General features: G+C 45.5%; 1 long non-coding RNA gene across 2 annotated transcripts; it reads left to right on the forward strand.

Moving 5' to 3' along the window:
• The first annotated feature begins 5279 nt into the window (after positions 1-5279).
• LOC109449188 (uncharacterized) lies at positions 5280-25057 on the forward strand. Of its 2 annotated transcripts, none has more exons than XR_002137664.3 (3): positions 5280-5377; positions 13236-13417; positions 21419-25057. It is a non-coding gene; the product is annotated as an uncharacterized LOC109449188 (long non-coding RNA). The 2 variants fall into 2 exon arrangements; XR_002137668.3 differs by lacking the exon at positions 21419-25057 and adding an exon at positions 20195-20932.
• Positions 25058-26127: the final 1070 nt, after the last annotated feature.

The raw sequence follows: 26127 nt of genomic DNA on the forward strand, positions 1-26127 counted from the left end.
CACCCAACCAGGGAAGAGTTGGAAGGGCCTGGGCCTGGTATCAGGGGAAAATGATGACAAGAGGTAAGCACAATACCAGGCTGGTCACTCATGGTCGTTCTCCCTAAAGGGAGAGATGACGAGGGAGAATCCAACAGCAGTTAGCTCAGGTCAAATTCCCAAACATGTGGCCTGAGACAATATGTGGCATCGGGGAGGCAAGGAGAAATTTAAGCCACTTAGGGATAATTCGGGCATTCAGATCCTAAGACGATAGGTCCTAGGAGGAGTTGACAGTGAAACAAACTTTGGGACAACATGAAAGCTCAGTTCCCACAGGTTCGGAGCAATGGTTCTGAGGCATATTTCGTCTCTTCTAGGACTTTCTCAGCACCCAGGAAGGTCTATAAAGGGACCTATTTGTGTGGTGACAGGGAAGGGCATTGACATATGTCATAAACCTGTCAGTGCTATTTAAAATCTCATCTCACTTAATTATCAGAATACTTCAGAAACATTAAGCTATGACCATGGTCACAGCTAGTAGGTGATATGACCTAGATCTGAACGTGTGTGTGACTCCAAAGCCTTGGCTGTCTCTATCCCCTCAAGCTGCTTCTGGGAGGACCTGGCTACGTGCCACTGGGAAAGACAGAGGCAAGAGACACTGAAGACCAGGCAAAGGGATCTGATTATTTTATCTCAGTGGTTATCAACACTAGGTGCACATCAACATCTTCTGGGAAGGCTGAACACACACACACACACACGCACACACGCACGCACGCACGCACGCGCGCGCACACACGTCAGGACCACCCCCAGAAATTCTGGCTTAATTGCTCTGTGATGGGATCTGGGCATTGGTGTTTTTCTTTAAAAGCTCTTCTGGTGCTTCCAAGGTGAGACCAAGGCTGGGAACCATTGACTTTCCTTGTTTCTAGCCCTTTAGTGCAGTCTAACGCACTCTAGGCTGCTGGCCCATGGGACAAACTGAAAACTTAGAGCTCAATGCCTTCCTCGCCTGTACCTAACTTTTACTTCATTCTTCTCAGTCTTGGCTCTCAGGTCCTGTGCTGCCTTGGGTGGAAACACCCAGTTCCTGCGCAGGCTGTGGAACCCAACCTTTGCTCTCTGCTCTAGATAAGCAAGGGCCCGAGGAGCTGGACACAGCCAGGGTGCCCTGTCCTAGAAGCCAGTGGTGCTCTGGGAATCTCACAAAGGGATGCAGTGCATGGAAGACAGGGGAGGAGCTCAAGGGGAAAACAGAATTAAATCCAGGGAGAACATTCCAGAGAGTCATCATGAAAGCAGATCTAAGCAAGGAGAATCCGGGAAAGAGATCCAGGGAAAACAACGCATAGAGAAGAGAGAGGTTTAGAGCTGAGGTCATAGGTAGAGTCTGGAGAAATTCTCTGAGGTGGCGCTACTACCTGCAGCTACTGTTTCCTGGGAGCGTGGGATTTGGGGTGGGCGAGGTCCCCATGTGGCCTGACCTGGCCCCAGCTGTTTATCTGCCTGAGCTCAAGGTATTTGCGTGCTATCATCTTTGTGCTGCCTCACCCTCAGAAAAAAAGATTCGACTGAAAGGACAATGCAGGTGAATAAGGGGCCCTGAAGCAGAATTTCCGAGAAGATTAGCCAATAGACACATCTTGTCTCTCAGTGTGTTGGTTCACATTGCCTAAGACACTTGACCTTGCTGAATTGCTAATGAAAGCTACCGAGATCAGCTCCTTCCAGAGCTAGCTGAGAACTTAGAAGACAAATCCATACACCTCCTCTTTGCCTATTTCATCATGAGAACTGGCCTTTTGCCAGCAGCTATGAGCTGGCCAAGGCCACCTCTATCACTGGAGGACTCAGATTGGCAATGCTCTTCTCGGGGCCAGAATTCACATCGCTTCCCTGAGTTCATCGCTTCCTGCTGACTTCAGTCCTCCATAGTTCAGCCATCTCTCATTCTCAGCCCTGTTTTGAGTTAAATGGACGTTTCCTTCCCTGGAGAGGCCGGGCTATGGAGCAACAGAAGCCCTTGCGAGGTGTCTAGTTCAGTTCTTCCCAAACCTGTTTCTCATCAATGGCTTAAAAACACAGAATCTTGTGCCTCCAGAGGGACTTACTGAATAAAAGTCTCTGGGGTTTGTGCCCCAGGATCTGGTGTATTTCCTATCCAAACTGACACCTAGCTCAATTAGCCTGGACGAGGAGAACGCACCTTTTGGATACTGAATTCACAGCTGCCTTTCATACCTATAAATATTTTATACGATCTCTGATTCGGGTGCAATGCTGGTACCTAGGAAGAATCATCGCTGAGGCCTTTCTACCTCCTAAATCGTGCTTTTTTGATATTAACTCTACAGTGGAAAAATGATTAGAAACATTTAACTACCCACTTGTTGTGTCCATGCCTAAGACAGCACCTAACTACTAGGCAGTAAAGAGTAAAGGGAAGAATACTGAATTTTGCATCAGAAGATCCAGGCTCTGCGTCCACACTTTCCTCACTGTTAGCTGGATAACCCTGGGCCAACTGTGTTACCCCTCCGAACCTCAAATGTATCATAATCACCATAGAGATAATATTTATGAGGCTATTCACTATATGCTGGGTACTTCATGTAAGCACTTGACTGACGCCACTGGCTTTAATGTCCCTAAAACACCCTTCCACAGAAGAGAAACCAGGTCTCAGAAAGTCAGCCACTTTCGCTAAGTCCCCATACGAATGCTCCCCCTGGCTACTTCACAGGGTTACTATGAAATGATTGGAAGACAATGAGGCAGTAGCTGTACCATGGGCATGTTTCTCTCTCCAAAAAGTGTAAGTTACTATAGTCAAGACCTTAGTTGTCCTGCTGCTCCATTAGCCAACATTGCACCCAGCATACACGTGTTAATAGACACTAAAAGACACTGGTTGGATGAAAGTGAATAAGTGATTTTAAAAAACAAGTTACTGTTTCAATGAGGCCCTATATAAATGGAGGCCCCATGGGTCAACGTAATACATCATGTGACAAAGGCCCCACAGGTACCTGTGCTCTATATGCCCTGTGGAGATTGCGTATGATAAGCTGGCTTATTGAGCCACCTGTTCACAAGAGGTCTCTCTATAGGTCTCCTTGAAGAATCAGGAAGTAGACAGCTGGGGAGTATGTTTGGCCCCGTGTGTCTGCGCCAACTCTGCAAACTTTCAACATGTCCACCTGAACCCATGCCTCGTACCGTGTTTCCCTGAAAATAAGACCTAGCCAGACAATCAGCTCTAATGCGTCTTTTGGAGCAAAAATTAATATAAGACCTGGTCTTATATATTACTTATATATTATAGTAAAATAAGACCAGGTCTATAATATAATATAATACAATATAATAAATATAATACTGGGTCTTATATTAATTTTTGCTCCAAAAGACGCATTAGAGCTGATTTTCCAGCTAGGTCTTATTTTTGGGGAAACACGGTAACAGGCCCTGATAAGACCCCCAACACTGTGCCTTGTGCTTCTACGTAATCTCCTCCCACATCTCACCTGGCCTCCTCAGACCTGACCCTGTGCCTCCCGCCCCCTCTCTCTGACTCTTACTCTCTGTGTCCTTGGCCTGACCCTGCCTTTCTGGTTCTGAACTTGGCTGCCCTCCTGTTTTGCAAAGGGCATTTACCCTTCAGAGTACATCTGTGGCGACCGCTGTGGACAAACTCCCTTTTTACTCAAACTTGGCCTCCACGTCCATTGTCCGTAAGGCTGATCTTTCCACTACGCTTGGCCAGGCTCCGTGGAGCAATCAGACACCAGTCTGAGCCTCCTGGTCAAAACCAGGCAAAGGCTCTCCCCTGTGTTCTCAGGGAGGGCTTCCAGGTGGGCAGAGAACTCACCCTGTGCCTGGACAGAGCTGCTGTCCCTAGTCTCAGTCCCCGGACATGGACACTGATTGAGTATTGGTGGGAGGGGACAGATGAGGATGGGATACGACAATTGTGTCACTCACACAGAGTAAAACCAAACTGTCAGAAACATGTTCCAAACCTCTGGGGGGAGAGAGAGAGAAGGACCCCTCTAGAAAACTGAAAAAGTCCACCCAGGGGCAAAACTGTAAGAAACAAAGGGAGCAAGGTCTCCCTGATTTGGTGGGCCCCCAGAAAATAACACTGGAGATGACTTAGGACGACGCACCACAGTACTGACAAAAACTATGGAAATGTGGAAAGAGATAATAACGTGGGGATAAATGGCAGGGCAAGAGGACAGGTGACCTCACAAAGCTGGAGTAGGTGGCATGAGCGTAGCTGCTGTAAACCAGCTCCCCAGCCTAGTCAGCCTGGATTAGCAGTCACGGCCGCCAGGTGGCGCTAGAGGAGAGGCCGCGGGCGAATATTAGGTGACTCAGGAAGTACGAGGAGCCCGGGGGGAAGGGCGGATTTGAGGGGCTGAGGGTCCCTCAGTTCCATGGGCGGCGGCTCAGAGAAGACATGAAGACGTGCTTTGGTCTTCACTCCCCTGAATGTCCTCGCATGGGCTGGAAGCTAAGAGGGGCACTTGCTACACTGGTTTCCTAGTGGCAAAATTCCCAGCTGGCCCCTAGTTAACGTTTCAAAAGGCACTGATGTGATATTGGGGGGAAACAAACAAACAAAACAAACCCACTTGCTTCCCGTTTTCCAGTTCAGCGACAATTCCATACTGTGATCCCAAAGTCCATGACACACGCAAGAAGAGCCTAGCAGAGCGCTTTGTACGTCGTCAAGGCCCAGAAACATTGTTCTCTTTCCTCCATTCGCCCCTTTGACAGTTCGCCTCCAGCCTCCAGCCTCCAACCAGGGTTGATCTGTGCCCCTCAGAACTGAAGTGCTCTTGGCCCGGTAAAGCCTGCAGCCCCTCTGGCCACTGACCCTTTTGTCCCAGTGCCTTTGTTGTTGGATTTCTCACTGTGAGGCCTGGGCAGCTGCCTGGGGCCACCCCTGGAGCTTGGACGCTCAGCTTACAAACAGAGCATTATCCCCAGTCCTTCTTTTGCCCCCTCCCGACCCACTTACGCCAGCCCCACACCCTACCCCCAGCCATATGCCTTGCATACTCTGGCCCCCTGCCCCCCCTTCTCCAGCAATGTGTTTCTAATCTGCCCAGGAACAGTCACCAAGCTCCGCGTTCCTGCCTGGCCTAATCAGCCCCGACTCTGGGCCTCAGAGTCCCCAGGGTATGTAACCCAGAGGCTTGCACGGAGGTGGTCAGATTGCAGGGAACAGTTTGTTTTCCTCCCTGCCTCTGTTTTCCTCAAGGGCAAGGGACAGCCAGCTGAGATGTCTTTCTCTTGCTCCGCTCCTCACCCTCCCTCACACACGGTCTGCCCTCCGTGGGTGCAGGCGAGGAGGAGAGTGGGGAAGAAACATAGGGTGAGTATGCAGTTCGCTAGGAGGGAGGAGCTGCAGGCAGGTTTGTTACAGGAGTGCTAAGATTCTTGCTGCCTCTGGAAGAGTGGAGGGGAAGGCGGGACGGGAATTGGTGATTTTTGTGGACCAGTTCTGGCCAGATCTCTGAAAAAGTTTTGTTGTTGCTTTGCTGCTGCTCTCTGGTGTTTTTCCCCCTTCCCAATGCTGAGCTGTCATTTCTTAATCCAGCCAGGCTTCTGTGACCTTCTGGTTCCTCTAAGCAGCAAACACCCTGGTTTCCCAGGCCATACTACTGCTCCCTTTTCTCTCTCTCTCTCTCTCTCTCTCTCTCTCTCTCTCTCTCTCTCTCTCTCTCTCTCTCTCTCTGGCAAAGGGCAATTTTAAAAAATGAAAAAAGTGGGAATGTCAATGACAAGGTCAGGGCTGAGATGTTTAAAGGAATAATGAAGTGCAGTGCTTACTGAGCCTGGCACCTTCTTCAGCTTTAGTCTCTCCTTTCTTGTTCTTGGCAGCATTAGATAAGAAATCAGCTATGGAGCAATACCTGGAAAAAATTCACCCTCCTAGAACAGTATTAAAATAAATATTTTCAATGAAAACATGAACAGTTAAAAGTTAAAGCATGAGCATGCTGACCCTGACAAAGGACTGGAGTGCCTTCCGGCCGCATCACATTTTCACAGGAGTTGGTAACAAGGTGACTAGGAACGCCAGACGTGAGACTGACCTCCCCAAGGATCACAAAGTCAAGTGGGGGTGAGCTTGCCTTGGGGTACCCCAGTCTGAGCCTGGTGTCATCTGCTGCTACAATGGGTTCAGGCAAACCCTGGCTCATGGACCAGAGGTAGCCATTTTGTTTGTGTGGTGCTCACCGAACCTCAGCCCCAAAAGAAACCACACAGCCTTCTCCTTTGCTCCCTAACCCACTTCCTGCCTGCCTTCCTTCTGCCCCCTCCTCTATTACTGGTTAAACCTGCCCCTCAATTGCAGCCACCATCTTTCCTACCTCCTTTTACGTTTCTAGCAAAATCATCTCTGTTGGCCTATATACCATGTTTGGGGGGAAAAATGAATCAACACATAGTAGGTCTCTAAGACATGAGTGAATAAATGATACATATAATTGCAACTTTCTTTTACTGTAAATTCCTTTAGGGAAATAACTTTGATTTATCTCTATCTCACTAGAGCCCAGAACAGTTCCTAGCGCATAGTAAGTATTCAAATAGTTTCAGTTATTGAATGTTTGTCACAAAGGAGCAGAAGGAAAGCTAAAGAGGAAGAGATGAGTTTGGGTTTCATTTTTAATACCAATGTTCAAAAGTATTTAAAAGAAAAAAAAGTTCCACTACATCCAAATATTTCAGTGGATCCTTAGGACATCTCAGCTCTGGGAAGATATTCCCATTACATCTCACTCCCTTCCTGTTTCTACTTTATTCTAGAAGTTCTCCAGTTATTCGGAAAAGTTCTAAAGGCAGAGGGCTGCTGGTAGGGAGATGGGCAGAGACAAGATGTAGAAGAAAAATAAGGGATGCAGCAAAGGAACACAAGAGTACGAAAATGCTTCCCTGTCTTCCCATGCCCTGCCGGGTTGCCAGGAAGGACACTAAGACCTGTCGTCAGCCCTTGTCACCCTCACCGCTGCCGTGGCCATAAGCTCTAATGCTCAAGGAGGAGTGAAAGTTGTGATTTTTATTGTCACTATCCCAGATCGCACTTCGTTCTGACTCCATTTGATTTCTTTCAAGTCTTGACTGTTCCTGAGTGCTGGTGCTTCTTTGCAAAACAATTGAGATACGTAGACTCAGGGGAAGCTTGAAGAGGTAGGCTCTGAGGAGGGCCAGGTTAGGTTTTAGATGAAGATCAAAAGAAGTGTCTTTGATGAAGGCATCCGGGGAGGGAGGGAGGTCACTCTGGAGATGCTCCTCAAGGATGGGGGACAGAGGCCCTCACTGGGGAAACTCATCCTGGGAGGGTGGAGGCTACTCTGAGAAGTGAACTCACAGTGGTTCCGGGGGAATCCTGAGGGGCCCCAACTTCACGTTGCCAGGGAAAGTCTCACTGCTCCATCATAACCAATTTCCTTAGACATCATCAAACTCATGACAAAAGAGCTCTTAGAAGGAGAAGGAAGAGCTGATTCCAGCTCTACTGAGTTATTGCAGTTAATTTCTTTGCTCTCTGTCCACTACATTCCTTTAGAGATTCTCAGGACTGTTCCTCGCAGCCCAACTCTGAGTAAATTTTTGGTTATGGAATTCAGCCTTGAATTCAGCATTTCCAGATACGATCATTGTGGCCTCCAGTTTGGATCCTCTCTCTCAGCCAACCCATTACTCTCCTTGTTTTCCTTGACTCCTGAGAGCTGTGTGCTTTGGTACTTTTCCTTGACAAGCAATTTCAACTTTTCTCGCTTCACCCAGGCCAGCCATGGCTCCCTGTTATTTCAATCTTGGCTCAACATCACATTCATGTTTTTTTAGCCTGGCCCTGACACTCTCATAGCTGATGTATTCAGCTCTTGCCTTCAAAACCCTCAGAGCTTCAGTCCAGCCCTGGGCACAAGACAGGATTAGTCTTGTATGGATTTTTGTGCTTGACAGTTGAAGACTTTAGATACCAAAAATCAAATTCACATGTGATGTAGGCCACTCAACACTATGTGTACAAGCAGTGACAATCCTTGGGTGCGTTGCTGAATATGTTACATGCAAAACACATACCTGCTAGGACCCTTATGAAGGCAAGCTCTGACATGTTTACTGACTCCTTTGAAACCCTAAACTCAAACCATAGGAAAAGTTACCCCAAATTTGGGCCATGATCCATTTAACTCAGGCAATAGCCATAGGAGCCAACATCTGCTAGGCAACACTGGCATTCAGTTAAGTACTTCTCAAGCATTTTTTAAATTTAATATGGCTGTTCTTACAACAATCCTGTTGGATGGAAGTCATGATCACCACTTTACAGATGAATCTGGAACATAGAGAGACAAGTCATTTGTCCAAGGTCACATATTTTGCATGCTATGGACGCTCTGTCGGAAGCTCAAACCCAAGCTTTTTTTTTAAGATTTTATTGGGGAAGCGGAACAGGACTTTGTTGGGGAACAGTGTGTACTTCCAGGACTTTTATCCAAGTCAAGTTGTTGTCCTTTCAGTCTTAGTTGTGGAGGGCGCAGCTCAACTCCAGGTCCAGTTGCCGTTGCTAGTTGCAGGGGGCACAGCCCACCATCCCTTGCAGGAGTCGAACCAGCAACCTTGTGGTTGAGAAGACGCGCTCCAACCAACTGAGCCATTTGGGAGGCAGCTCAGCTCAAGGTGCCAGTTCAATCTTAGTTGCAGGGGGCAGAGCCCACCATCCCTTGAGGGACTTGAGGAATTGAACTGGCAACCTTATGGTTCAGAGCCCACTGGCCCATGTGGGAATCAAACCGGCAGCTTTCGGAGTTAGGAGCATGGAGTTCCAACCGCCTGAGCCACCGGGCCGACCCGCAAACCCGAGTTTTTAACCAACTAATTACACTCTGGGGTGAAGGCCTTTCAGGGGAGAATCATACTTTCTGCAAGGTACTAGCCACATAAGATTGGGGTTGAGCTCCCCAAACAGTGTTTAGAACTCCCGACAACCATGATGGTCTTGTTATCTATAAGTTAATTAAATTCCTCTTGAATCTTAATCTTATGTTTGCACAATGTCTTGAGGAAGTGGTTTTAATCAAATTAGTATGTACTATGTGTTTTCGTTTATTTTGAGCAAATGCTATTGTCTTCCATCTTTAAAGAGCAGTCCTTAATTTTAATACTCCAAGATTTATACATTTCAGTTTCCCCTCACAGGAACTTTTGACTTTCTTTAGATTTATTATATCATGCTATAAAGTCTCATCTTTCCAGGCCCCAAAGTCATCTTATCAGTGTTTTTGTAAGGCAGCCATCTCACACCTCCCTTGCTGACTCGATGCTCCAAGCAAACCAATAGCTCTAGGCCAAGCAAACCAACAGCTCTAGGCCGTTTCCTTTCTGTGCCTTCAATTTCCCAAGACCCTTCAAATTAAAATCCCTTCCTCATTCTCCACTTGTTCCTCACCTCCTCACAGCGAGAATCTGTACTTTCTGACTGGCGTGAAGATCACTTCCTCCTTGAAGCCTTTTTGATGCCACCCAGATGGAAGTGATTTCACACTATCGTGCAATAACCCCAGGACTACATAGCCTTGGACCTTTCACAGGGTGCTTTTCACTTCCTCTTTTGGATTTTAGCTACACTAAATATTTCATAGGTCTCCTTCTGGATTATAGCTACTTGAAGGCAAAGTCTATTACCTATTTCCCAGGGACTTGTGTTATATTAGCTACTCCCACATTGGTTCAATGAAAAAGTGACTATATCACTCAATAGTTTTGCTTGATTTCTTTTCTGGGACATTTTTATTTCTTTATCAGAATTAGAGAACTCTAACTTCTTGAAGCATTCCATGTGATAGATCCCTGTGAGTTTATACAAGCCTAAGACAATATTTCATGGTTTTTATCTTACGATCGCCAACATTTTATTGGCCCTTTAAAATTGCAGTAGCACACTGAAGTCTTCTTGGAAAGCTTGAGCCCTTTCCTGCATTAGAACTGGGAACTCTGGGCTTGCCGTCGCAAAATGGAGTGTCGCTATTTCTCTCATAAATGCATGACTTTGCTTAACTTTAATCTGAAAATACTCTACCTCACTTACAAGACGAAGATTGCACTGGGCACTCTTTCAAATTATATACCTTACGGAGACGTTATCATTTGTTTCTTGCGTCATTACTACCAGTAGAAAAAAAAAATCCCAAAATTAAAGATACCTTTTGTGGCACAAGCAATTGTCTGTAATGAGTTGGCCTGAGTTTCTGGCTCATGCTGACACACAGAACTGTCAACGATGGCAACAACTCTGATGAGAACTGGCTAAGCATTCATCCCCTGCATATCCACTGTGAACATTTTGACTAGCATTATTCAAAATACAGTGTACGCCCTATACAGCTGATGTTGTACGGAATACTGAAAGGCACACTCTGCAAGGAATTCAAAGGCCGAAGAGCTGTTTTCCAGATCCCCTTGTAGAGAGATCCGAGGGTGAGCAAAGAAGAAAAATTAATCATGATTATCCAATAGTCACTGCTGCTGTGATATTATGTTACCTAAGTGAATACTTTCTTTCAAAGAGATCATAGTTCTTGCAAAATAGGGCTTTCAACCCATTTTAATTTCTAGTCTATGTTCCTACCATAGAAAAGCAATGTTCTCTGTGTCATATAGGTCAGGATTCAAAAGCCCCTCCAGAAGCAGCAGAACTCAAAAGTTCGTGTGCATCAGGAACCTCGTAAGAGGCTTCTTGTCACAATTGCAGGCTCAGCGATCCCACCTCAGACCCACGAATTCAGCGTCTCTGGGGATGAGGCCTGTCATCTGTACTTTTTTAAATGCCCTTCTAGGATTCTGGTCAGTGGTCCTGGGACAAGACTTTGAAAAAACTTTGGAAATGGTAAAGCAGAAAGATTGAGAGGGAGTCATCCCAACATCCGGGGATACCAGAATAGAAAGGTGTTTCCTTTTCATGAGTTGGGGGTAGGGAGGGTCAACACAGGGCCCCACCTGCCCCCTGCTCAACACCAGAACCCTTATCTCGGTCAAAATGGCGTAATAGAAATGACATAGGCTGATAGAACAAGGAGACCAGGGTCCCTGTCCAACTGGCCGTGAGATTTGGGGGAGGCACTTCACCGCTCTCTTCACCCTTCGTGCCTGGACCTGATTTGCTCCACCAGCTCTATCGGCCCATGAATTCTTTCAGCAAAGGACCAGGCATTGCCTCTGGAGCATCACTGTCCAACAAAGATATAACACGAGCCACATAGATAAGTGTACATGTTCCAGTAGCCACATTTCAATAAGTGAAAAGGAACAAGTAAAATTAAAACTACATTTTATTTAACCCAATATATCTGAAATACCATCATTTCAACATGTAATCAATATTAAAAAATAAGGAGTTCTTTTATGTTCTTTTCTTCTACAGTCTTAGGAATCTGGGTATAGTTTGTACTTCAGCATCTCTCACTTCAGACTAACCACTTCTCAAGTATGAAAGAGCCATCCGTGACAGTGCAGCTGGAGAGCAAGGGTCTGCAAACGGCCCACGGGCCACGTCTGCTCTGCTGCCTGTTTCCATATGGCCCCCTAGCTAAGAATGGGTTTTGCACATTTCAAACATTGAAAAAAAAATTTTTGAAAAGAGTAAGACTTCATGGTACATGAAAATTATATGAAATTTAAATCTCAGATTGACAAAGTTGTTATTGAAACATAGCCATGCCTGTTTGTTTACATATTGTCTATGGCTGTTTTTGTGCCACAGCATTGTTGAGTAGTTGAGACAGAGACCACATGACTTGCAAAACCTAATATTTGCTACCTGGTTCATTGCAGAAAAAGTTTATGGACCCCAGAGAGGAAGCGTAAGAGCAGGGCCTGGGGGACAGGCTGCCTCTGGCCCTCGGCCATTGGCATATAAGCAGGGTTTGGCTAATGCGTGGCTTGGGCTTAGACAACTTAGCAAGCCTCAATCCAAAGAGATGGGGGGCCAGACAGTAGAGGTTTGGGGGGGCCGGCCAACAACATGGAGTACTGATGGAGATACCATGGCCGAAAGAAAAGTCAGACAGGCCTAGCACAGGGTTTGGAGCAAAGTGGGACGTACCAGGTTGCAGGATACCAAGGGTCAGGGTTGGGGGTGGCACCCCACAGAAGAAGGGGCTCTGAAGATGGATTTGGCCAACTTTAGAAGTCTGACCCATTTACCTTTGGAAGGTGGAAGGATTTGGATTTGAACCTCAACTAAAGTGAGGACACACAACAGCAGCTGTCTGTTCTTATGTGTCACTGTTTTGGCTTTAAAGTTCTGTTCTCATCTGGTGATGGCTTATTCGACCTCTTTCTGTTGCCTTGGCTTGTTTTGTGGGTGATTGAGGGGCAGGCTAGCCCAGGACCTTGAGTTTAGGGAACCTTTCCAGGACTGTAATTACCTGGGATTTAGCTCCATCAAAGGCATGTTTTGATCCATCAACTCCTCGTCCTGACCCAACCCTTTCAGTTCCTGTAAGTCACCTTTGGGTAACATAAAGATAACGTTTATTCATTTTTCTCTTTTCAACAATTGGAAAAATATGACCAGGCCTTTGGTGGGGAAAAAACCTTTCCCTGACCTCTTTGATCCATTTCCTTGTGGGTTATAAATTCCTGGTCGTATTTCTTTAATGTGGTAGCATTTTTTCGCTGTATTATTCCATAAGTACTCGGCAGCCTTTCGCCCCAATCATTTCTGCTTCCATTCATTTAAAAAAATTATTTTCAAGCACTTTCACATCCATAAGCTTATGTTACTCTGAAAAATAGTCCCGTGTTGTGGGAAGTGGACTCAGATTCAGAAACTGAAGCCCAGAGATGCCCACAGATTTGCTCCGGTTCACACAGCTGGGCGTCTACCTGAGCTCAATACCCGTCTAGTCGTCTGGCTCCTGGGCTCATGATCTTCCTGCCACATCTTACTGGTCACCTGCTATTCTTACCCTCCTCTTCCTTTGTCTCAGCATTTCTTCTTCTCGACTTATTTTCACTTTAGTCCACCTTTTTTCACCCTCCAAGTCCTCTTCCTCCCTTCCAGACACAATCAATTGATGGCTCTCGGAAGAGCCAGGCCTACGTCTGGTCCCTAAGCATCACCCCTTCCTGGACCAGTGGGGCCACATCAGGTCCTAAGAGTCTCTCTTCTCCTCTTCATGTACTTGGTCCCACATTTTGCTCCTTCCCCACAGTCTTTTGAGCCACAGCCCCCTTGATGATGTGGGAAAGAAGATGACGATTGTATGCTCTGACGGCGAGCGTACACTAGTAGTGTCCCCAGCTGAGATTCCCAGCCAGGCTTCTCTTCAGCCCCAGAGCACCCGCAGTGAGCTCCAGAGACACTGGGGATTGTTCAAAGCATTCAAAGATCGAGGTGAGTCACCTTGATTTTTTTTTTCTTAAATCACAAAATGTTAGAGTTGGAAGATACTCTCGAGATGATCTTATCCATACTTCTCATAACACATGAAGAAATGGAGGCCCAATGGGGTGTTGGACATTCAACCCCCATTCAGAAGTTTCAAGATTTGAGGATGAGCGTCATAAGATTGTGCAATGATAGCATCACTTCAGTTGTAAAGGAGTTGGGACTCGGTTTAATTTATCTTTAAGACCTTGCCAGATCTTTGTTTGCCTAGACTACTGGAATGTCATCCGATAAAATGAAAGACCAAGAAATATGAGAACCACATTGTACAAGAGCTTTCTTCTGAAACATATCTGTCTCTTATTGAACTAGGGTAGTACTTCCACACGTAGTTCTCTGTACGTCTCTGAAATGTCACCTGACAGTCATTTATTCATTCATTCATTGAACCAACATTCGTCAAGTCAGGTAATCTCTCTGTGTCAGATATTTTTCTAGATCCTAGATTCTATGTTCTAGATCACCATCTGTTTGAAGAAAGGGACAAACCAGTGGACACCATAATGTAACCTAAGGAGAAAGGCCCAGGGTACAGGGAACACCCAGGGCAGACACTCCACTCAGACCTGGGAGGTGAAGCTGGGGATTGATTAGTAGTCAGGAAAGATTTACACAAGGAAGCAAGTGACTGCCAGGTGGAATTTGGAAGGATGGGCAGAAATGAGCCTCTCTTCCATTTATCCCATAAATATTGAATGAGCACCCTATGTACCAGGCCATGTGACAGACATCCCAACTTCAGAGTTGATGGAAACATTAAAAGTCCCAGACTCATTGGCCCTCAGGGTTTAGTCAGGAGTCAGACAATAAAAAGCAAACAAATATTACAAAAGGTAACATACTAAGAAGCTAGAAGGGTGGAGACATAGAGAACAAGGAGGGGCATATGACAATGATCAAAAAAGGCTGAGGAGCTGATGCTAGATAGGATGGAAAGATAAGGAAGGAAAGCCAGGTAAGAGCTCTCCAGCCAGGGGGTCTGGATGTGCAAAGGCCCTGGGGCAGAAAACTGCCCAGTCTGTTTTATAATAGTAACTGCGAAAAGGGCTACGTATCTGCTGTAAGGAGAACATGAAAAGGAAAGAGGCATGACAGACAGACTGCTAGGGAGGAAAGCAGGGTCCGGTACCGTCAGGGTTTGGCAGGCCAAAGGGAAGATGGGCAGCAAGGATCTGCCTGTATAAAGGCCTGTGAAAATAGCTGGCAGCTGGAGGAATTGGTATGTGACCACAGTGGCCTGCAGCGTGGTGGCATGTACTCCATATATAGCACAACCTGAGTACCTAGAGGCCTGATCATTCCCAACTTGGGTCTAGCAAACCTTTCAAATAAGCTAAAACCATTGAAGGTCTCCAGGGCTCATTTACATGGAGATCATTCCAGCTTTTCTAATCAGCTGATGGAGGCAACATTTCAGAGAACAAACTGGAGCCAGCAGCTCACCCGGTGTACCAAGCTGGATGAAAATGAACTCGGCACTCCCTGTGAGAGAACTCGAAATTCAGCACTGAGAATGGCGAGGCCAGCTGGCCAGCAGGGAGACAGGCAAATGGCCAAAGGTTCATGTTTGGATGACAAGGGAAGAAAGAAGAAAATGCAAGAGAAAACAAGGCCTCTCTCTTCAAAGAGTTGGGGAACACCCTCTGCTGCCCGTCACTTCCCAGCTGGGGAGGGCAGCAGCCGCGGGACAAGGGGTCAGGAGGAAGCATTCAGTCCCGGACACCCTGCCTGCTACCAGGAGACCTGTTGGGATGGATGCCGCTTGGGCCGGATGCCGGAAAAGGGGGACACAGGATGCGGTGCCCAGGTCCCTGCAGATGCCAGGGCCTGCCCTAAAGAACTGGACGTCAGCAAACAGAAAACCATTCAGACCTTGCAGCAGGCAGGGTTTCCATGGCAACCCATGGCTCCCACCCCGCCCCCACCCCACCCCCAACCCCCCAACTCTGCAGCTCCACAGCCCTTGTCTTCCTGGACTAAACTTTCCATTGGATCACTTTGGGTAAAATGCGGGTTGGATAAGAGGTGTTGGGAGGGGGATGGACATCAAAAGGGGTGTTGAGTGTGGGAAAAAGAAATCTGGTTTTCCTATTAAGTTTGAGAATTAAAAGCCAGTGGATTTCTAGGCGGAGATAATCAGGCTGTGTTTTTTTTTTTTTTTTTTTCATTTTCTTTTTTTTTTTTTTGAGCCCAGCTTTGCTTCCAGCTCTGGCATTTGCTGAGGCTCCTTTTATAGCCAAAGCCCACTGGTCACTGCTTCCTCCTGGCCCTTCCTTAGCCATCACTCTTGCCTGCTGAAGGGATGCTCTGCTGCCCGATATTGTTCCCAAGTCTGAGCTGGCTGGAGTCCCTCTGCCCTTTCAGTGGCTGACAGATTAAAGGGAAGGGAAAGGCACCCTGGGAATGTTAAAGAAAGTCAACTCCTGGCCCCAACTCCCAGATTCAGAGTCATTAAGCCTTCAGTGGAGTCCCCAAATCAGCACTTTTCACAGTCACCCTAGTTCATGCAGGTTGGGATGGATGCTGGGCACACACTTAAAGCAACACTGATCTCAGGGATCACCTAGATTGGAATGTAGACAAGACCAGGGACTAAACAGACTTCCAAGCATATAAACCAGGATTCAGACTACAGGGTACGGATTCCTCCGCCCTTCTGGGCTGCCCAGTATCTTTCAGCATCTCTCAGCTGACACTAAAACTTTTCAAAAGAAAGAGGTTCTAGTTCTCCTAGTGAAGTGTGTGCTCAGTTCTCTCTTCCAAAGGGACGCCAGCATCTCTAAGGATGGCAGGTTCGTGTGAGGCTTGACTTAAGTAAAAGTGGGTTCACCGGTTGTTCATTTCTGATTCTAACAACCCCTATAAGACCCAGGGGAAGTCACATGAAATGAACCAGAAAATGAATCAAAATGAGCATGACCAAAAAGCTGGAGGAATTTCTCTCATGTTGGAAACAGAGGAAATGTGTGTGTCGATCTTGTTTTCCCCTCATCAGCGCTGATTAGTTTTAAGTGGGGTTGTTTTTATTTTTGTGGGCAGTGACTATCTTTTGCTCTGAGCCTTATCTGGCCTTTGGTTGCCACACCATTTAAAGCAAAGAAATTAAGGAAATCTGCCCCCCAAATTTTAATTCTTGAAACAATTGATTGGCAAGGAATACACAGTGAGAAAGAAGTGGGAAGTAAGTGACTGAATCTCTTCTCTAGAGACAAAGATGAGTGGTGACTTGTGGAGGAAGTGTGCTGGCATCCTATAGGAAAAATCAACATAATAGAGAGTTCCCTGAGTGGACCATCCACGGCTCAGTGCCCACCTGTCAGGAAACTAAGCCCTTACTTTTATATTACCCTGTATGTATAGGTTCCTAGGGGCTGGTTTCAACAAAGAGTAAGAAGGATCATGCCACATGTCTTTGTTTCCATCTAGTATTCAGCCTGGTGATAGCCATCTATTCAAACACTGAGTGTTAACTGATGGACTTTAAGAAGTGATTCTGATGGTTTTACTGCCTCAATGAGCTATCTGCAGGCTGGACATTTTCTGGACACTGCCCCCAGGATAAGAAGACAAAGAAAGAGAGATGAGTGTTTTTTCTGAGCATCGCTGTGTGCTTGCTGTATCTGTAATAACTCTCCAGGGAGACTGGCCAGTAAGAGACTTTGGAGGCATTTGCAAGACTGAGCTTGATCACAAGTTAGGCTTCCGAGTTGAAGAACTTGATAAAGGCAGTAGAGAAGAATGCTGAAGTGCATGGGCTCTGGATCCCCACTGCCTGAGTTAGAATCCGAGATCAACCATTTATTTATTAGCTGCATGACTTTGTATAAATTACGCAACCTGTCCTCATCTACAAATTGGGGGTCATAATAGAATCTGTCATAGGGTTATTGTGGGAATTGAATGACAGAATGCATGTAAAGAGTTTAGAAAATAGCACAGACCATACCGTGTTTCCCCGAAAATAAGAGCTAACTGGACCATCAGCTCTAATGCATCTTTTGGAGCAAACACTAATATAAGACCCAGTCTTATTTTAATATAATATAAGACCGGGTATGAAACAATATATTATATTATGTTATAATAATATAATAAGACCAGGTCTTATATTAATTTTTGCTCCAAAAGATTCATTAGAGCTGATTGTCCAGCTAGGTCTTACTTTCCGGGAAACATGGTATTAAGAGCTCAAGATTGTCAACTATCATTAGAAGTATTGAGTAGTGACCAGAACTAGACTGACACAAGAGCAAAGGTGAGGGACCCAGCCACAGCTCAGACCCCACAGACACACTCGGGGGGTGGGGTGGATTCTACCTGGTCTGTGTCTGCTTTCGACACCTGAATTTGTCACTGTGTCATGACAAATAATGACATCAGATACCTAAACATAAGGATTCTTTGCCCTGCTCTGGTCTCATTTCTAACGATTCCATTCTGTACAACTGTCCTGTTCACATTCTTGCTGAGCATCTAGATGGAACCTGGGTAAGTGAGGAAAACAGAGAAGCAGCACATAGCAAAATGTTTGCTCTAGAAATCACAGTTAAGTTACATTAAAGAAAATGAGGGATTTTGGATGAGAGAAACAAAGGAATCCAATCAGGAACACTTTTTCTGTTTCCCACTAACAGATGCTAAAATGCAGCCCCGATAGGGAGGCATCAGCTTGTTTTCAAAGGAGGCTGGGTCTACTCGGCGGGTAGAGACCAAAGGGAACAAATCAACAGGTTTTGAAGTTTGGCATTCTTAATAAAAAAATAAAAAATAAAAAATAAAGCATGTTGGTTTAACCTTTTAAAACTTTCAGAGTCAGCAAAAGCGACCCAGAGAAGTCAACCACCAGACAGTTTTGGCTGTGGGATTTTTGATCCACTCTGTCCAAGTCTTTTATGGACAATAATAGCTCCATAGCATTCTTCCCTCTGCTGTTGGCCCAAATGAGCATTATATGGTGAAGGCCAGGGGACAAGCATAAGTATTTTTAAAATAACATCCGAATATATACATAAAATGGAATATTATTCAGCCTTAAAAAGGAATAAAATTCTGACACGTGCTACAACTTGGATGAACCTTGAAACCATGCTAAGTGAAATAAGCCAGTCTCAAAAGAATAAATATTATAATTCCACTTATATATGAAGTACCTAAAGTAGTCCAATTCAGAGACAAAAAGTAGCACAGTGGTTAGCAGGGGCTGGCAGGAGGGGGCGAGGGGGAGTGGAGTTTCTGTTTGAGACGATGAAAAAGTTCCGGAGGTGAATGTTGGCGATGGTTGCACAACAATGTAAACATACTTCATGCCACTGAACTGGACAGTCAAAATGGTGAAAATGGTAAATGTTATCATGTACATTTTACTACAATAATAAAACAAACAAACAAACAACAGAGCATGAAGAAAAATTATGTCCAAGTACTGGATAAAGGTTCTGCTCCCCTCTGCACAAGCAGCTCTGCTCCAGCCCTACTATGTGAGGGTTGCCATTTTCCAACCTTGTAGGCAGATGTTATAGCAAATGATTTTCAGTGGATGTCATTGGAGGGATATGGAATCCGCTCTGACCTTCCGATTTGCCTCACCAGTTCTGATTCCTGCTCCTCTTGAGGGTTCCACTAAGGCAGTGGAAGGCACAGAGGAGAGGAAGGTGGCTGAACTATGGTTCATGTTCTGAATAGCACCAGGCCGCAGACTTCCTAAGAGAAATGTCGGCTCTTGGAGTCACTGGCTTTAGGCAGTTCATAAGTAAAAGCATTTCTTTCCAGCTCCTTAAATAAACAATGCATTGTTGCTTAGCAACAAGAGTTTTGGAGACAGTGGAATCGAATTTCAATTTAACATTTCTATATCTTTCAAATTATTTCAACTGCAACCCCACAAAATGAAACACATCATGACAGAGTGTGTGCATGCACGTTGATGAAGTTATGTAACAGAAACGACAGTTTCACCAAATAACACTCACCCTGAGTACATGCAGGGCACTGTAATATTTTACCTGCTCTTCTCCTGAACTCTGTTCCACTCGATTGCATTTTTTAAATGCTGGTTGTACTCCATTAAATTTGTTTCAGGACCCTCTACTGGGTCTTGGTCTGCAGTTAGAAAAATACTGTGGTGTGTCTGCTGCTCCCGCCTTTGAGTTAACACTAAATTGCTTGCTCCAGAGGACTAACCAAAGGTGAGACTCAGCTAGTGAGTCTTCGGGAAGGTCAATTTCTCTACCACCTCAGAGGGAAAGAGCCTGAGGTGGCAACACAGGAGCCAGTTGAGGAACAAGTGTGCAGGAGCCATGGGCCACGGATACAAGCTCAGCAGGAGAGCCACACGTCTTGTAAGTGCCCTTCGGCAGAAATGGTGACTGTGGCATCAGAAAGTCCACCCTTTTTGGATACCACCACAAAGAATTACCCAATCAAATCAAATCAGGGAAAAGGTAAAAGCAGGACACTCTGAAGTCTTGCTAAACATTTCAGTATGGAGAGGAGTTTACAGACTATGTGACAGTTTTTCTAGGGAAATTAAAAGTCAGGTGATGTTTGAGGGCACCTGTGGTATCTGTCACCTGGATGTTTCAGAGCCTCCGGAACCCCATTACCCATCCAGCTTCTGACTCCATCTTTCTCGCTACGTATGTGATGTAGGGAGCTGGGAAACAGAATATTGGAACCTCTTGCCTCATGTCTGTTGTTTTTGTTTTTGGTTTCTGTGGACATCAGAGAGTTCTGAAGGAAGGGAGCCCCTCTGAGGAAGTGTGTGCTGACCGGCCACTTCAATCCAGGATGAGCACAACTGACATTCGCTGAGCTCAAGGGGAAAGCACAAGTAATGTTGTGACAAGTACTGAGCGCCATGAAAACATCTATTATTTTTGGCAGATTATGTTGAAATGATTACATTTTCCAGGGCTCAGAAACGACTCTAAGAATTTACTTTCAGAAAGAAAAAAAAAGAAAGAAATGATGCCTGGCTATACAGACTCCAGAACATTCCCTAATGTGGTATCTACGTTTAAGAAAGTCACCCTACACACCTCGTTTATAGCATCCTTGGGCTTCTACCATCAAGTGTCTAACTCCCTTCTCGACCCATTTCCTCATTGATGTGCCTAATAATGTAAAAGAAGGTGGATCCCTCTGTGCTACCTCGTGGGCAATAACAAGATTGTGGCTCCAGAATATATAAGAACTCGCCACCATCAATGACCATAGGATGTGACATGGATACCAAACAGTTCAGGTTCCTATCCCCTTGAGTTTCCAGTGACAGAAAGTTAGGCTGAAACAATGTTCAAAGATCACTGTTTTCGATTTCCTCAACACATCACCCCAAGTCTCGTGGGCACTGGGCGATGGTCTTTACTCCCAAGCCCACCTCCTCCAACCACTCCAGCCCATCATGTCCATTTCCTAAGTTCCAATAAATAGATTGGCCTTACCACAGAGTTCAACAACTCATGTCTCTGTTTGTTTGTTTGTTTTGTTTGTTTGTTTGTTTGTTTTTTCATGTGGACAGTATTCCATGTGTCCACCTAGATACTGATGGTATTTTACATTTACTGAAATAAGATAATAGCATTCACAACTGGGTTCTCTTTATACTTTGTATTAGCTCCCAAAATAGCATTTATCACATGAAACAGAGGGTCCAGCTGGGGCTGGAAAACATGTTCAATTGAAGATGTATCTGGATTGGCTGCTAGCACCTCAGAATATAAAAAGTGTTGCTGCAAAGTCCCTGGAGTTTGGGAATGTCCGAGTAAAAATGGAGCATCGTCACTGGGAAATGGATCGTTCTGACTCAGGGCAATTGCTGGCTCTCAGATGCTTTGAGAGTTTCTGTCCCACTTGAATCCACATCACTGTCTCTATTGTTTGGGGATTTTAATAGTTTTTGTGGCTGTGTATGTTTATGTTTTCTTGTTCTTTTTTCTTTTTTAACAGATGGACGGTGTCTGCCAAGGAGATTTACAACCTGAGTCCGTGAAAAAGATACTGTCACCTGGTCATAGGCAGTAGGACATAGTTTCTGCAGTTTTTCCACAGGGGGATACAGCTGCCCTTGGTCTTGTCTTTCCAAAAGTCAATGACAATGAATTTTAGGGAAATAGACAATGATGCACCAGGCTCTGCTCTTTGATCTACTGACAGGCTAGAGAAGGCCTGTAGTAGGGTGGGGATGAGGGCACCTGACATGAGAAAAGAGAGAGGAACAAGTATGTCACTCTATTTCCCAAACTCACAATCTCAGCAAAGTTCTAACAGACCTGGATTTATTTTCAGGGAGAATCTGGCAGCGTATTTAAAAATGGCATTGTCCAGAAAAGATAAGAGTCATCTACCTTCTTCTCCATGGTATCCACATACCCTAATACAGGGCCTGGTACACAGTAGGTGCTCAATAAGTCACTGTATAACGAGTGAATGAAAGGTGCTCCTGCGTGGGGAGCTGACCTACTCGTCTCGGGGCACCTGCCTTTCTTCTGCTCTGTGTACACAATCTCACAGAAGGCTACTTTTCTCCTCTAAATAACCGTGCAAATTTGCATGTTGGAGAAAAATTAGTCTTCTTGCTGGCGAGAATGTCTTAGCCTTCTGACAATGAAACCAAGAAGAGACGGTGTTGAGCTGAAGCAGGAGAGAAGGGATTCAGTGCAAGGACTGTGGATACAGTGAGTGAAGCAGGCAGGAGAAGCGAGAACTTTAGGGTCCTTCTGAGTGTCTGTAAATCAGCCGAAAAGGATTTTGCCCAGGGCTCAGTCGCATTTCCATACTGATTTGGATAGTGAGCAGCTATAGAAACCTACTGCTGTGCTGACTGCTACCTTAAGCTGAGGTCAGGAAGTCTCCCTGCGAGAAAGCACAGCCTTCACTACGTGGATGAGCAAGGCAAACAAATCAGTGACGCAGCTGGTGAGTCAAAGCTGTTGTGTCTTCGCTGGAATCCTTGGCATACTACTCCTGAAGGGTATTTAATCTTTACTTCCTTTTCTTCTAAATGGAATCCACACCCAGCACTAATTGTCAGTTATGCTCCAGTGCTTGAAAAATTCATCACCTCACTTGTCTGCAATGAGGTGGGGTTTTTTCTTTTTAATTAACTTGTTCGTTCATTTTTTTCATTTTAAACCAATGGTCAAAACTGAAGTGGTAAGCCCTCCTCTGATCTCCTGACATAGGAAAAGAAAGTAAATGAGTATTAAGTCTCTGAGTTACAATCAAAGGCCATATAAGACTGGACTGCGGAAGCATGACTAGCACCCACAGAATCTTGGGTAATGTCTGGGCTGTCCCGTGGATGGTGTACCCTGCTCCGTTTGAGAGCCATACATGGGAAAAGGTATGCGGGGTTTGCCACATGGGGTGGTTGGCATACCTCAACTTGGTTAACCTGGAAGTGTATTTCCCAGAACTCCCCTCTTGCTGGTGAGAATGTCTTAGCCTTCTGACAATGAAACCAATAAGAGATGGTGTTGAGCTGAAGCAGGAGAGAAGGGATTCTGGGTTGAGTTGTACAAGAAATTTGCATGAGCTTTAGAAGCCTGAAGTGAAGCAGTGTGATGACCTGTGAAGGTCGTCATGATTAAATGTGGTGACAGATGGAGTGGTACTGGCGGATTCCAGTTTGTCCATAGCTCCACACCATGCTCATCACCCAGCTCCTGACCCTGCTGAGCAGCAGTGGCCTCGGGGTCCAGGCCCCTCACCAGGTGGTCAGCAGTGAAGGCACCATGGCCCACGGACCTCCCATGAGTTTCCCCTCGGGGTTTCACTGCCTCAGTGGGCCATGTCAGCCCTTTCTCTGGTCCTTCAACTTCCCACCTGGGTCTTCACTTGCTCTGCTGCTCCTATAGTTATGTGAGAGCTAATTTTTCATAATAAGTCCCTTGCCCTATAATGCGTAGTGGTTCTCCTTCCCTGTTTGAATCCCAGTGTGAGGGGATTGCTAATTACTAGAAGGTTCCTATTGGGAAAGGCACCACCCCTCTGCAGTGATACCAGCTGGTTTGTCAGACAAGACATGTCACTTCTCAAGCCCGATTTTCTTCACTTGTAAAAGGGAGCCGATAACAGTAGCTACCTCATGGGGTCATGATGAAGTTTCAATGACATTTTGCATGTAAAACAGCCTGGAAAACAGTAACTGCTCAATAAATTTAAAAAAAAATGTTTTCATTAGTTTCAGGTCTACAAACCAATGTACTAATTAGATATTTACGCCTCTCACAAAGTGATAACCTCCTTCCCCCAATCTATTACCCCTCTGACATCATAATATAGCTGTTGCATGCCATTGACTCTATGCAGTACTCCATATCCCATGACTATATATATTACAGCTGACATTCAATATTACTCAGCTTCAGGTGTACAGTGTGGTTAAGTGACTTCTTGCTGTCAGTGGAGAACCAGGCAGAGCACCCAGAGTTGTAGGCTGCAGAGTGTTGAACCATCGTCATAGACTGCTGTTCCTCATTCTCACAGAGCTTTCAACACATTCGAAGGATGGCAGAAAAGCCTAAAACTAACCAAACAGGGAAATGGGGCTCTAGCCGATTAGAAAACACTCTAGAAAACTCCTGCCCCCTCTCCCCCTAACCTGGGCTTTTTTCACCCAATACCCAAGCCCTTGGGGCTTTTGTGCTTCAGCAGAATGATTCCAGAGCAATGGACTACATGCCGTGCCAAATTCCTGATTTATAGAGGAGGCATGAATGAGATGCTTTTATAAAGAGTGTTTGGAGAAGGAAGCGAGAGTATGGCATTCATTCATTCAGTCATTCATTTAACATCCATTCAAACATTATGGAGCAGTCACTAAGCCAAGTCACTATGCTGATACCCAGGATACACAGAAGAGACTTGGATACTATTCTCAAAGTCTAATGCTCTAACAATTATCATCTCCTGTCACACTCTCCTTGCTGTTGGCCAAATTCCACCTCCTAGTCTGCACCATTCATCACAGCCTGACACAGCCTGCCCTGCCCGGGGGATGACCCTACAAATGCTGCTTCCCTGATGGGTGTAGGATGGTAGGGTCCCTGTGGACTGGCCAAACAATCACTCAGGAAAGAACAAGTCTCCCTTTTCCTGTTCTCCCCCACCCTTTTCAGGGAACTGTAAGAAAATAGCCAAATAATGGGCTTGGATTAGCCCCCCGGGCCCCTTAATAAATTGCTCCAACACACCCCTCTTGCATTTTAATGGAAAGAAAATAGGTGGGGTGGATCTCTTGTGCAATTTCATAATTGAATTGAGTTTAATTCTATCAAATAGATTCTAAGTTACATCATAAATAATGGTATGGGAACAGAGATCTGAGCCAAAGAGACATGAACAGCCTGTTCCTAAAAGTGAAAAATCCTGGTGTGCAAACAAACATGAACAAATAAGTAGTTAGCTCTCCAGATGCCGGGCGGCCACATCTCCCGGACAGGAAGAAGTCCTAGAAAACCGAGGCGTGGCCAGAGGCTCCAGCTGACATGAGGCATGTGTAGAAAGCCTGGCACGTAGTAGGTCCACTCTATATGTGGTTTGCAGCTGTCCTAGTTGGTGACACATGATAGTTATACAGGTTACACACTGTACGAGTGCTGGGGGTGCACAGTGTCTGGTGGCCTGTGTGATCATTTAAAAGGCAGGGCATGGCCCTGTCTGGTAAAACAAACAAATGAACAAACAAACAAACACGGTCACCAGCCAATGATGGTTTTAGTAAAAGTTACAACACATGCGTTGAACTTTTCCTGCATTTGGATCACTATGGGACGGTGAGGACGACGGTGAGCACGGAATAGCACCTGCATTTTAGTGTGTGCCTGTGTGTGCCCTGGGAGGAGGGCCAGATCCAAATGGAGTAAGTATTATGAAAGAATACATGGCATCAATCGTACAGGAAGAAAATTGACTATTCCTTGGGGAATCTAGAAAAGCTTCTTGGAAGAAAGGGAATTGAACTGAGTGTGAAGGAGGGGGCGGAATACATATTCCAAGAAAAGGGAATCCCTGAACAAAAGTAGGAATCTTTGGGGCTAGAGAGCATATTTAGAAAAGAGCCAGGAGACCCGGTAAGAGAGCTGTGAGCTGTCTCTGCACCAGGCAGCTGTGAGCGCCACGTGGCCAGGAAAGCAGACTGGGGTACGACTTCCACAAGCCCTAAGCCCGGGGATTCTATGACATTTAAAAAACACTATATTGGGCTACGTGACATTTAAAAAACACTATATTACAAAATGAGGCAAAGGAAGCCCAATCAATTTCTGACTTTGCCCATTTAGCATAGTTTGATTTTTTTTTCAAATCAAATATGAAATTCTTTTTCAAAAAAAATTAATATACAGTGATGGAAAGAGAACTGACTCTGGGTGGTGAACACACAATGTGAGATATAGGTAATGTATTACAGAATTGTACACCTGAAATCTATAACTTTACTAATAATTGTCACCCCCATAAATTTCAATTAAAAAAAAATAATCGGTGCAGAATCTCTGATTTGGGCTGAGTTAGAATACAAGAAGCTCTCCTGCAGGAAAAATGAACGGGAAACTCAGGGGATTAACCTTCATGCCTTCCGTTGGGGCAGCCCCCTGACAACTGTCCTGTACAGGGAGACCTGCGATTCCAGGCTCTTTGCAAGCAGGGGCTCT

The sequence above is a fragment of the Rhinolophus sinicus genome, chromosome 11 (genome assembly GCF_057876585.1).
Source record: "Rhinolophus sinicus isolate RSI-liver-muscle chromosome 11, RSI-T2T, whole genome shotgun sequence".
NCBI classification, from domain to species: Eukaryota; Metazoa; Chordata; class Mammalia; order Chiroptera; family Rhinolophidae; genus Rhinolophus; species Rhinolophus sinicus.